The sequence below is a fragment of the Primulina eburnea genome, chromosome 7 (genome assembly GCF_022965805.1).
Source record: "Primulina eburnea isolate SZY01 chromosome 7, ASM2296580v1, whole genome shotgun sequence".
In the NCBI taxonomy this organism is placed as follows: domain Eukaryota; kingdom Viridiplantae; phylum Streptophyta; class Magnoliopsida; order Lamiales; family Gesneriaceae; genus Primulina; species Primulina eburnea.
In genome coordinates, this window is record NC_133107.1 from 17,550,273 (window position 1) to 17,565,532 (window position 15,260).

Sequence of the window (15,260 nt, forward strand, 5' to 3'; positions counted from 1 at the left end):
GATGAAGCTTTTCTTGAAAATATGAGGGACCACGACTTGCTGCTGAAAGGAGGAGAGGAGCTACTGTTTTTTCACATGATAATGGATGCTGGAGGATGAGTTGGGCAGCCAAATGGTTTTAAAATAGGTTTAGGGTTGCTAATGAAGGTTTTTAAATGATATAATTAAGCTCTAATGAGCCCTAATTAAAAATTAAATGGATAAAAAGGGTTTTTGAGCCCATTAATCATTAAAATAAACCCATCAAGCCCAAAAAACCTCCCAAAAAACATTCATTTTGGTACATTTTTGAAAATGTTACTCGAGCCCTCAAAAGTCTCCCGAATCGATAAAATATGCGTAAAGGCTAAAAACATAACCCTGTGGGTAAAAATACCCATTCAAGACTCATTTTCCAAAATTTTACTTAAAAACACCTGATATTAATTAATTTATAGTTAATATTTAATAAAAATATTTTTCCTAATTATCCCAAGTCTCTGATCCTCGTTCGAGTGCGAATTGCAACTTAAAACCCTATGCATGAAATTTAATAAACCAAGAGTTTAAAACAATTATTCATGTTGAAAATCATACATTTAATTCATTAAAATAATATAATTAAAATCCATAAGAAATCAGTAACTTGCATGCGTATGGTTTACATGGACTTTCAAATTTTTGGAACGTTACAATCTATCCACCTTAAATTGAATTTCGTCTCCGAAATTCGCTTATCCGTGATAATCAAAAGTTTAGACTCTTAATTCTAGTATCTCAATAATCCAGCTTCCGCTGCCCAACTCTGATAAAATAATTTTTTGGCTTGTCCTTATTTCTCCTCAATCCTAATTAATATGCCTCCACAATCCTTGTTTGCGAATCGTGACCTAAAACTACATATGGTGACTTAATTCTATTTTACTGTAACCTTGAATTTTGACATTTCTATAAAGTCTTAGTACTAGAAACTGAGGTCTAAACTTATTGCACCTTAATTTTCTTATACTAGACCCAAAATGTTCATCAACTTATTACATTAGCTAGCATTTGTGCAGTCAAACTTAAGAGATATTAACACTAAAATTTACTAATCAACTTCTATCCTGGGTAATACACTTAATATTTAAACCTTATCTCAACTCCATAATAATATTAGTTTAACATCCTTGAATTGAATATTTATCTTATGGCACCAAACTAATGTAACTTAACTATTTACAAGTGCATCTCAAATATAAAATTATTGAAAATCTTAAATTTTGGGTAACGTTAATTCATAAAATCAAAATATACAATATCGATCTTCTTCCTATATAATAAAACCATTCTTGCATTGATACATGCTTAAACTATCTTTTTCCAAAATACAATATAGTTGAGGCCTAAGACTCTCGTATTTTTGTGGGGACCCGGACGCTAATCAAGTTCAAAATCATCATTGGGACTAATTAATCAATTATAAAACAGGGTCTAATTTAATTTTTTTTAAATGCGGAACGTAGTGAAATCAACTAATATACAACTCAGTATATTAATTACAATACAAGTCCTGTACTGCATGCATTCAACTAAACTAAGGTTTAAAAACTAATGTCAAGTGTGCCAACCCTATTATACATCATAATCAAAGTCCGGAATCTCCACTCTAATCACGATCTTTCTTCATCTCCTCAACCCTGAACCTGTCCCACCTGTTGTCATGTACACATACAGACAAGACAACAGCCGGATAATTCCGGTGAGAATATAATCCCAGTATAAATCAACGAAACATTCAATCATATAAACAAATATAAAGCATGTAATCAGGTAACAGATATATGTATCAAACTCTGAAACATAATCAATCATAGACTGTCGACATATACGTGACTCCACGTTTCAGACTAGACTCAATCCTAGTCTAGGGATCCCGGTTCCAGACGTTGGCATTCCTATATCGACCAACAGTAATAGAAAAGACTCTAGTTCTATCCACGTCGATATGGTATCGATCACCAGTAATAGAAGAAGCCCTGATTCTATCCACATTGATAGGATATCGATCACCAGCAATAGAAGAAGCCCTGATCCTATCCAAATTGACATGATATCGATCACCAGTAATAGAACAAGCTCCAATTCTATCCACATCGATATAACATCGATCAACAGTAATAGTAGGAACTATGAATCTATCCACATCGATATGATATCAATCACCAGTAATAGGAGAAGCTATCAACATAACCACATCGATATAATATCAATCAACAGTAATAGAAGAAGCTATACATCTATCCACATCGATAACCAAACATCCAGTGACAGACTTTGGCACCACCGCCAATACACCATCTTATGACATCGTGCAATGTGCCTGTAGCGATCCCACCACTATCAGGCACTTCTGTCATAAGATTACTCTTCTAATACCTGCAATCGATAACTCAAGAGAACAAGTATATAAATCAAATCAATGCAACATCAATGCAATAAAGTAAAGTATGTGATTTAGGGAAACTCAAGTCTAAACCGACTCAAGTCGATCTCCCAATACCACATTGACTTATACCTTCTTTCGTCTGTTCCTGGCTCAGTCGAAGTCCTGAACTCACAGCCTGTCTGGCAATGACAATACCAATAATCTCATGTCAATAAACCATTCAAATCCACCATAATCTGATCAATCTGGATTTAATTCAAAATTGACGGCATAACTGTACAATCTCGATATCCCGTCAATACAACATCACCAGATATTAATTACAAATCATAACCCATATTCGATACAATTTGTAATCATTCTATAATCCAATCTATTCAATTCTCAATCAAGATAATCAAAAAATCATAACAATTCCAGAATCAATCCGTTTTCTGATCTGACTTCGATTCTACGATGTCTAACATGTCAAGAACATCATATATGAATTATATCAAATTCCTACAACATCATCTTTTCAAATGATACCAGAAATCAATAAAACTTACGTCCAGTTGAAGCTCGTGTCAAGAGGAGTACGGTACCGTGTCCGGATTTTAATTTCTGATATAAGGTTGTAAAAAAATCACAAATCTAAGATCACAAGAATTTGAGGAAATCTTCTCTGGAATCTCGGTTGTTGCTCTTCGTGAATTGCAATTTACAAGGTTATACATTTATCACATGCATGTCCAAGGGCAAGACAAGTGTCCTCCAACCCAATAATTGCACTTTAGTCCCTCAACTTTTCACTATTTGCAATTTGGTCCTCAAAACTCTTTTTAATTCTATTTCAATCCTAATTAATTACAAACATCGTGTAATTTAATTCATCATTCCAAAATTCGTAAGTTAAATAATCTCGGATTAAAGCGATATAATCTCGGGCCTTACAATTTTCCTCATTGGAACGAATGTCGCATTCTGACATATCCTTAATGCTTATTTAATACTAGCGTATAAAACTTAATCAATAAGTTATCCTATGTTTAATGTTTGACTAACTCCAGTAATTCGACTTTTCTTATAATCTGTAGAATTCTAGAATCCTCATATCAAGATTTTAGATTACATACACGAATAAAACCTTCATATTTGTTCATTGGTAACCTATGTTGGTCACAACTAATTCCTTTTCGTTTTCATTTAACCCAAAATTTTAATATAAAAACCTATACCATTAATTTGTAATTCACTTAAACAACTCAAATAGTATTAGATAACACAATTCCAACACACATGTCTACTTAATCCAAAGTTTCTTAATGAATTCAAAAGCAATTCCTCAAGACATGATGTTTATCTCCTTTCTTACATGCGTCTTTCGAGTAACCTAACCACTAATCATACCCGATTTTCTAATTATTTTTTAACTCTAACACAGGTATAATTTTAACTCTTAAGGTCATGATTAAAACTTATGCTACATCAGACCTTAAGCTCCCAAAAATAAGTTAACTTACTGTCTAATTTTATAACTTAACTAATTGATCAACTTCACCTTAAATTGTCGTAATTTTAAATTCTTAGTTTGCTACACATTATTCCACTAACACTTAGATTTTCCAAGCCCAAAATTGATTTATTCTACTATGCCCTCGATTATCATTCCTTATAGCAGTATAACCAAGATGTCTCAGGGTTCTAAATATCCCTTCCAACCTAAATCATCGAAGTTTCCTATCATTTAAACCATTTAATTCTCATTTACTGCTAATCTAGTCCCCAAATTTATTAACAATTGAAAAATTAATTCCTAATTTCCTCGAAAATTATCTAATTGGTCCTTAATTTCGAAAATTCTACAATTAACTCATAAATTCTTTACGTTCCTAATTTCATTCTATAAGTCTCCCGTAACATAAAGTTCAGTCATCTTAAGATTATTAGTCCACGATCAATTCTCAGAACCAAATTTTATGTTTCCATCAATACCTAAAATCCAAAATTATACATTTTATACATCTAATTATCGTCGTAGTATTCGAATCATTATTCTTTATATGAAATCCTCAAAATTTATCTCAACTAGCAACCACGAATCATCCTTATTTTCTTAGAAAATCTACATGCCCCAAAAGCATTCTTAATCTTCGAGATTAACTTATGAACCATAAGTTGAACATCAGTATTACTAACCAAAAATATTTTCAAATCATTTTCAACCTCTATTAATTCTCAATATTCGAATTCATAGACATGCCCAATTCCAAACGTAACCAACATGCAATCCAATCTAGTTTTCAAAACATATACTCTTCAAATCGTAAAAACAGCTAGACATGTGTAACGCCCCAAAAATTTAAAGGACAACGCGAACTACATGCACGCAAGTTATTAAATTCCTTGTGTTTTTTAATTAATTGTTTTAATTGCATAAATTAATTATGTGTGCATATTGACATGTTTAAAATATACATTTCTACATGGTTGCATTAAAATGTATTTTTAAAGGTTATTCGAGTTGCGATCGAGGAATGGAGACCGATGGCTGAAAAAAATAGAAAATATTTTTATTAAATAATTGTTTTTATTTATTAAAATATGATTGATGCTATTTCTTATTTTTGAAAATAAGGGGTTTTGAGGTAATTTTATATACCAGGATGTAATATTTATCGGTGTTATATTTTCAACAAAAATACGAACGTTTTGGTAACCTGACTAATAAATCACGAACTTTATTTAACAAAAAATTTTAATTAAGCACTAATGAGTTTAATGGGCCTAATTAACTTGTTAATGGGACAAGGCTTTTGTTAGTGTGTTAGTTAATATTTTAAAAAAAAACCCCACAATTCACAACACAATTACACGCCCCACTTCCCCAACACAATTAGGATTCCTTTGAACCTAAAATACACGGTACACACACCATCAAATTAAGAGGAAAAATTCAGAGTGTTCAAGGAAAAATCAATCCAAGGATCTTCGTGTCGTCGTTCTTCAATCATCAATGAATAATCGTACGTTAAATACGCAAAGGCACGCCATATTCTTTATTTCAAACATCTATCACACCATAGTATTTTCTTAATTGATTTTTTTTCATGAAAAACAAGTTCATCATGAAACAATTTCTTTTTTGTATCATACATCAATTTTAATGCTTGTATTTTAATCTAAAATCATGATCTAAAGGGGTTGACATGGTTAGGAAAGGTTTGAGGGTTGTGTTTGCATGTTTTAAAGAGCCTTAGGATGCAAGAGACACGCTGCAACGTAACTAAACCAGCTGGAACCATATTTCTGTCAAGGTGATCAAGGGGCTCGATTTCATGGGTTATGGGGCTTGGCTTGCTCAGGGCTGGGACCAAGGCTAGCTAGGATCCTTGAGGGGTCAATGGAAGAGTCCTAGCCATGCTAGGACTCTAGACAAGAGGTTGGGAGGAGTCCTAGCAAGCTAGGACTTCACCCGAGAACAAGCCAAGGGAGTTGCGCAGGTTCAGCAGCGTGCAGGTAGAAGGTTGCTCGGCCAGGGGGCTTTAAGCTGGGCAAGGCTAGGCTAGGTCCTTAGAGTCATAAGAGTATGCACAAGGGTCTGGGCAGGGGCTGGTGCGGCTTGGTTTGCTGTTGGTTCAAGAAAACGTGAGGAAGCCATGGAGGGGCGCGGCTACTGTTTGCTCCAACAGATGGCTCGCTACTCTGTTTCAGGGGCTAGGCTTGGCTTGATTGGTTCTAGGAGTGATACAGGGTTGGTTAGGGTCATATTGGTTCGGTGGTGTCTCGGGTGGAAAAGCCGTAGGCTAGCAAGGATTCCTAGTGCAACTAGAACACATCACGTACACAAACATGCAATCAGGTTCAGGGTGCAGCAGGAATTTCAAGGGTTTAAGGGGATGTTCAAGGACTTGGGCTTGGTCAGTAGGGTGCATAGTTTGTTTGGGTCGGGTTTGGCTCAAGGTGGCTCGGGCGTGGCTCGAGTATTTTGGGAGATGGCTCGGTGTGTTCGATTAGGTGACAAAAACAAAACTTTAAGAACTAAAATTGGAACCATGGGTCCATGGGTGTGGTTCATGGCTCACAAGGGTAGAATAAATAATAAAAATGTTATGTTTAAAATTTGGGATCAAAATAACGAGTTTTAGAATTTATCCGGGATTTAATCACCGCACGAAACATTAATTAAAGAATTAATTGAAATGCCTAGATTTAAGCTTAATAAAATTGTTGAAAATATATTTAGCTCAGATAATTATTAAAATTCTAAGTTTTTAATTTGAGAATTTTATATTATGATTTGGTTTAATTCAGGATTAAAACGCAGTAATATGCTACATTTAAAGAATAAATTAAAAGTCATCGATTTAAGCTAAATAAAAATAAGATAAAATTAATGTAAGCTTAAATAATTATTTGGGATATGTTAGAGTCAAAATAATTAAGAAAATGTCAAAAACGTGAAATTTTACGTCTAGGGGAAAAACGATAATTTTACACCCGAAAATTTGTAAATGTCATGGCACTGTCCTGAATGCTGTTTTATATGCTAATATGATTATTTTAAATGGTTATGGATGTTAATGAATTTTTATAATGTTAATATGTTTATTTTTAATGTTCATGGATTTTTAAAATGTTATGTTAAATATTTATGATTTAATATATCAAAACGTTTATTTTAAATGTTTGTGATTTAAATGTTTATAATGTTAAATTTTTTATTCTAAATGTCTAAGGCTTTTTATATGTTAAAACGCTTATTTTAAATGTTTATGGATTTTTATGATTTAACATTGACATTTAAAAGATATGTTACATTCTTGATTTAAAAGAAAAACAATATTATATGCATGTTTTTATTAAGTGATGGAAAAACGAAATGTTGAATGACGTGAAGAGATTGTGACTAATACGATGATATATGCAGATATCGTGATTATGGTCCCAGTGGGAGCCCGATGATCATGTTTCCATGGATACGAATACGAATACATTAATATGTTAATACATTGGCCAATGCCCAGTTGACGGGTGAGAGTGTCGCTGGTGTCGCTGCCGCCCAATACTGTGATTTTATTTAGATGGATCCATCGCCCAATACAAATATACAAGTCACAATCACGATCTGAATTCAACAAACACGAGTATGAATATGATGATATGAATATGTTGATATGAATATGGATACGAATATGAATATGTTTATGTTTATATGAAAATGTTTATGAAAATATTTATGAAAATGTTTATGTTTAAAGTTGATGCATCATTATAAAAATGTTTTTAGTTAAAGTTTATGCATTTTCATGAAAACGATATTTTAAGTACAAGTATTTTTACGATGCATGTGATCTTTATATGTAGTACTTGTTATCAAGATTATAGTGTGTTGAGTCTTTAGACTCACTAGATGTGATTGATGCAGGTGATTATGTTATAATGTTAATGGAGGTCTTAATGGTTGACTTTGCTCGACTGAAGGCACACATAACCCGAGGACCGACGCTTGTTTTTCTCACTAGTTATGATTTATGATTTTAAGTTATGGTAAAGATATTTTATGACTTTTATCATGATTATGAGTTGTTTTTGAGAGGTTATAGTATGGACTATACTTTTGAAATATTGTTTTTAGGTTTGGTAAAACGTTCAACGATTGTACGATTTGAACTATATTCTTTGAGTTTCAAATGTTAGTTGGTTGTTTTATTTTGGTGTCAAAATATTTTAAGTAATTTTGTATGCTATGTGAGGTTTGAAAAAAAAATTCTAGTACTTTTTAAAGCAAAACGAATAGTAGACGTTTCAGTTGGTATCAGAGCCATGGTTCATGTAATGGGTTGTGCCACCATCGGTGCCGGGAAGCTCCGTCGTCAAGGCTCAATCTGTAAGTCTACATGTTTTATATGATTTTATGATTTTACCTGCATAATTATATGAATAATATGCTTACATCACATGTTTAATAGCTTTATGATAATATATGATTTATATGCTTTAGAATTTTTATACGTGATACGATATGAAACAAGAAATTATTTGATTTCACCGCATGTTGGCTTTGTGGTGAAATTAGACTATGTTGATTTTTTGGGTTTTAGTATTGACGTTCTATTTTTTGGGTCATAAGTTAATCGTGAATATTATGAATGCTTTTGGGACATGTAGAATTTCTAAAAAAAACTGATAATTCGTGGTTTCTTGTTGAATTAATTTTTGGGAATTACACCTAAGGAATAATGATTCGAGGATTGCAACGAATTTAGAAGTAATAAAATGTATGAATTGGGATTTTAGGTTTTGACAAAAATGTAAGATTGGTTATGAGAATTGATTTTTTGGGTAAATAAGTTTAAAATTATCGAAATTTTGTCATGGGAAACCTATATAGGGAAATAAGAATGCCAATAATTTATGAGTGAATTATGAAAATTTTAGAAATTAAGGACCTATTGGCTAATTTTTGAGGAAATTAAGAAATAATTTTGCAATTATTGAGGAATTTAGGGGCTAGTTTAGCAATAAGTGAGAATTAAATGGTTTTAATGATAAGAATTTTTGATGATTTATACTTGTAAGGATATTTAGAACCTTGGGATATCTTAAGTTAAAACATTATAAGGTATGTTAATCAAGGGTATTATGAGATGGATCAATATTAAGGTTGAAAATTTAAGCGTTAGCGGATGCATTTGAGATTTTAATGTTGAAATTTGATAAATTGATGAACATTTTGGGTATAAAATAAGGAAAGTAATATACGATAAGTATGGTCGTCTATCTTTAATATTGGGATTTGTAAGAAAATTTGAAATTCGAGGTTATAATAACATAGCAATAAGTCATATTGGGTCATTTTAAGTTGCGAACAAGGATTTAATAGGTAAATTTAATTGGGATCAAGGAGACGCAATGACATATGAGAACCTAAATTTTATCAGAGTAGCGCAGCGGAAACGTGTATTTTTGGGATACTAGAACTAAGCCTAAACTTTTGATTATCGAAGATAAGCGAATTTCGAGGACGAAATTCAATTCAAGGGAGGAAGATTGTAATGCCGCGAAAATTTAAAGGACCACGTGAACCACATGCACGCAAGTTATTAAATTCTTTGTGTATTTCAATTAATTGTTTTAATTGCATAAATTAATTATGTGTGCATATTGACATGTATAAAATATACTTTTCTACATCGTTGTTTTAAATGTATTTTTAAAGGTTATTCGAGTTGCGATCGAGGAACAGAGACCGATGGCTGAAAAAATACAATTCTTTTAATTAAATAATTGTTTTTAATTATTTAAAATATGATTATGCTATTTTTTATTTTTGAAAATAAGAGGTTTTGAGGTGATTTTATATGCCGGGACGTAATATTTATCGGTGTTGGATTTTCAACAAAATATATTAGTTAAGCACTAATGGGCTTAATGGGCCTAATTAACTTGTTAATGGGCAAAGGTTTTTGTTAGTGTGTTAATTAATATTGAAAGTGCATAAACACAACAATTCACAACACAATTACACGCCCCACTCCCAAAACAATTAGGATTCCTTTGCACCTAAAATACACGGAACACACACCATCAAATTAAGAGGAAAAATTTGAAGCCTTCAAGGAAAAATCAAGGCAAGGATCATCGTGTCGTCGTTATTCAATCGTCAATGAATAATCATGCGTTAAATACGCAAAGACACGCCATATTCTTTCCTTAAAAAATCTATCACACCATAGTTTTTTATTTAATTTAGTTTTTGCATGAAAAACAAGTGCATCATGAAACAATTTCGTTTTTGTGTCATATGTCAATTTTTAAGCTAAATAAAAATACGATAAAATTCATGTAAGCTCAAATAATTATTTGGAACATGTTAGAGTCAATAAAATTAAGAAAATGTCAAAAACTTGAAATTTTACGTCTAAGAGCAAAACGGTAACTTTACTCCTAAAAATTAGTAAACGTTATGGAAGTGTCCTGAATACTGGTTTATATGCTAATATGATTATTTTCAATGGTTATGGATGTTTATGAATTTTCATAATGTTAATAATTTTATTTTTAAAGTTCATGGATTTTTAATATGTTAAAATGTAATGTTAAATATTTATGATTTAATATGTCAAAACGTTTGGTTTATGATTTAAATGTTTACTTTAAATGTTTATGATGTTAAAATGTCTATTCTAAATGTTTATGGATTTTTATATGTTAAAAGGCTTATTTTAAGTTTTTATGGATTTTTATGATTTAACATTGACATTTAAAAGATATGTTGTATGCTTGGTTTAAAAGAAAAACGATATTACATGCATGTTTTTATTAAGTGATGGAAAAACAAAATGTTGAAGGACTTGAAGGGATTGTGACTAATACGATGATATGTTGGAGATATCGTGAGGGTTATGGTCCTAGTGGGAGCCCGAAGATCGTGTTTCTATGGATACGAATATGAATATGTTAATATATTAATATGTTGGCCAAATCCCAGTTGACGGGTGAGAGTGTCGCTGGTGTCCCTGCCACCCAGTACTGTGGTTTTATCTAGATGGATCCATCGCCCAATACGAATACAAATACGAGTCACAATCACGATTTGAATTCAACAAACACGATTATGAATATGATGATATGAATATGTTGATATGAATATGGATACGAATATGAATATGTTTATGTTTATGGTTATATGAAAATGTTTACGAAAATCTTTATGAAAAGTTTATGAAGATGTTTATGTTCAAAGTTGATGCATCATTATGAAAATGTTTTTAGTTAAAGTTTATGCATCATCATGAAAACGATATTTTAAGTACAAGTAATTTTACGGTGCATGTGATCTGTATATGTAGTACTTGTTATCAAGATTATGGAGTGTCAAGTATTTAGACTCGCTAGGTGTGATTGATGCAGGTGATTATGTTATAATGTTAATGGAGGTCTTGATGGTTGACTTTGCTGGACTGAAGGTATACATAACCTGATGACCGACGCTAGTTTTCCGCACTAGTTATGATTTATGAATTTAAGTTATGGTAAAGATATTTTATGACTTTTATCATGATTATGAGTGGTTTTTGAGCGACGCTAGTTTTCCGCACTAGTTATGTGGGGACCCGGACGCTAATCATAATCGTAATCGTCTTGGGACTAATTAATCAATTATAAAACAGGGTCTAATTTTTTTTTTTTAAATGCGGAACGTAGTGAAATCAAACTAAGATACAACTCAGTATCAAATAAAAGTACAAGTCCTGTACCACAAACATTTATTTAACCAAGGTTTAAACATCTATTATCAAGTGTTCGACCCTATATCTAATCCAAGTCCGGAGCCTCCACTCTAATCACGATCTCTCCTCATCTCTGGACCCTGAACCTGTCCCACCTGTTGTCATGTACACATACAAACAAGACAACAGCCGTATAACTCCGGTGAGAATAAATCCCAGTATAAATCAATAAACATTCAATCATATATTCAATACCAAGCATGAAATAGATAACAGTAATACATATCAAAATCAGAAATGTAAACAATATCAATCTGTCGACAATACTCGTGACTCCACGATTCAGACTAGACTCAATCCTAGCCTAGGGATCCCGGTGTCCAGATGTGGCATTCCTATATCGACAAACAGTAATAGAAAATACTCCAGTTCTATCCAAGTCGATATAACCAAACATCCAGTGTCCAGACGCATCCGTCATAGACTATGGTCTATCACCATATCTTGTGACATCGTGCAATGTACCCGTGGTTACCTGCCACTATCAGGTACTTCTGTCACAAGATTACTCGTCCAATGCATGCTCCTATAAATCCATAGAACAAGCATTTAAATCAAATCATTAAACACAATGATAAACGATTAATAAGTATGTGATTTAGGGAAACTCAAGTACATCCTACTTGAGTCGATGTCCCAATACACATTGACTTATACCTTCCGTTGCAATTTCGGTCTGGAATCCAAACTCTGTCAATCCCTCAATCTGACAATGGCAATACCAATAATCTCATATCAATATACCATTCGAATTACTAACATTCTGATTAATCTGGATTTAATTCAAAATCAACGGCATAATGTTACAGTCTTAGTATCCCCGTCAATACCAAATCAACAGACATCAGTTACCAATCATAACTCCTATCCATTACAATCTGTAATTCAATCACAATTCAAATATGTCCGGTATAAATCAATATACCCTAAAAATTCATAACAATTCCATAATCAGTCCGTTTCTCAATCTGACTTCGATTCTACGATGTCTAATATGTCAAGAACATCATATATGAATTCCATTCAATTCTGACAACATCATAATTTCGAAGCATGTCAAAACGTAGTAAAACTTACGTCAAGTTGTAGTCTACGTTGCTAGGAACGCGGTACCAAAGTCGGATTACACTTCAGACGGACGGATTTCTCGCGAATCGAATTCAAATATTTAGGATCAAAGTTTTCCCGGGAATTCTCGTTTTTCTGAATGATTCATACGTTTGTATATATATATATATATACACACCTGCATGCATGTAAAGCAAATGGCCGATTCTCCATGCAACACGTCTCGCGCATATGCGCGACCACCTTCTGCGCATATGCGCGAGACATTCTGTCTCGGCGCGTAGCTTCACGGGGACTCGCGCATATGCGCGACACTCTTCCGCGCATATGCGCGAGGATTTCTTCACAACTCTCGGGTTGTTCGCGCATATGCGCGGATACACACCACGCATATGCGCGAGGCCTGCTGTCTGCTTGGCGCATGTGCGCGCGTTCTGTCGCGCATGTGTGCCGATGCTACTGTCCTCGCACATACATTTCCACACGTATTCTTATTTCGTGTCCCGATTAATCCTCTCATAATCATGTCAAATTATAATTCAATAATTATAGATTATTAGGATTAAATTTCCGGGCATTACAAGTTATGATTTATGAATTTAAGTTATAATAAAGATATTTTATGACTTTTATCATGATTATGAGTGGTTTTTGAGAGGTTATAGTATGAGCTATACTTTCAAATATTGTTTTAAGGTTTGAAAAAACGTTCAATTTTACGATTTGAACTATCTCCTTTGAGTTTCAAATGTTAGTTGGTTGTTTTATTTTGGTGTCAAAATATTTTAAGTAATTTTGTATGTGGTTCGCCCGAATGCTATGTGAGGTTTGAAAAAAAAAATTATCTGGTACTTTTTAAAGAAAAACTAATAGCAGACATTTCAACATGTTATTGAAAATCCCGAAAATATCGCGTAAACATGCAGGTGATAACATTAAATGATTAAAAATCATACAAACTTCTTACAGACTTGAGGTTTGAAGACTGAGCTGCAGAAGCTGGCGGTGGCACAAACCTACACAGGACCCTTGCTCTAATACCAAATGAAACTTCTGCTCATTTTAAAATTCTACTGAACATTTTATTTTTGATCTGAAAATGCAATGGCCGAAACCATGCCTATATAAATCCATAAAATTCGGAAAATGCATTTTGTGATATTATCCCACAACTGAATAAATTAACTACAGTTAAAATTATGAAAAGAGCAACCAACCTAAACAATTTATCATTTAAAATTGTAAAGCATCAAGCATATTAAAATCTGTCAAAACCCTCAACAAAATAAAATAATCAACCACTTGAAAGCTGTTTAAACGTATTCCCATAAAATCATATTCTTGCGGAAGAATACAATGTCCTCGGGTTAACATACGCCACCAGCTCCGCCCGTTCAGTCATCATCACCTCCAGTCTCCTCATCGAAAAGCTCACCTACATCATTCACACCTAGTGAGTCTAAAGACTCAGCACACGTGTAACATTATAACAAGTACATATACATAACATGCAACAGTTAAAAGTATTGTACTCAAGATACATTTCATTATCTTAAAAGCATAAACGTAAACATGTCGTAATATCATCATAAACTTATACGTTTACTTTAATTGAATTCAGTTCATTAGTTGTGACTTTCGTATCAGTTTTATCGTATCAGATCTATTCGAATGATCCATCTACATATAATCATGGTACCCTGCTAGGGGGCATCGACGACAATATTACTCATCTACCGAGCCCTGGCCATACAGCTCATCGTATACATACATCGTCGGTCACAACCAATTCTCATCCTTCAAAAACATCATCATTTTCATTACTTATCAAAATCATGCATATACTTAATTTTTCTTAAAATCAAGCATGCAACATATTTTTCAGAATTTCATAAAAAGTCATATATGTGATCATATAAACATGTTAAATCGTGTTTAGGGTGCTGTCAAAACTTATAAATCGACCCAGGTGCAAAATGATCATTTTACCCCTAGAAACCCAAAATGACCGTTTTACCCCTGGATTTCAAAATTTCGACCCAAAGCCTACCAAACTCCTTAAAACACCTCAAAACATATTAATAAGCCTTTCTTAGATGTAAGCTCGAGCCCGTTTGTTGGAAACTGAATTTCGGTAGTTTGACAAACTGAGCAGTTAATATATTTGACTAATTGATCAAGAAGACTGATAGTAACTGATATGATATATGCAAACTATCGGTTGCCCATAACTGAAGATTAATGCAAAGATAATCGAAGGCAACTGAACCAGCTGACTGAACTACGCAGACAAATAATTGATTAGTTAGAAACAGATCAGTCGCTACATCAGCTGTGAGCTTATCAGCTATAGCCTATCAGTTGATCTTTCAATTGAGCACGTCATCAGTGAAAAAGACATAGCTCAACCACCAACAGATTGTACAAAGAACAGCAGGGATGCCATATTTCAGAAATTCTACAGTGTACGACTGTCAGAAGAATGTTGACATGACAAACAACGGATAGAA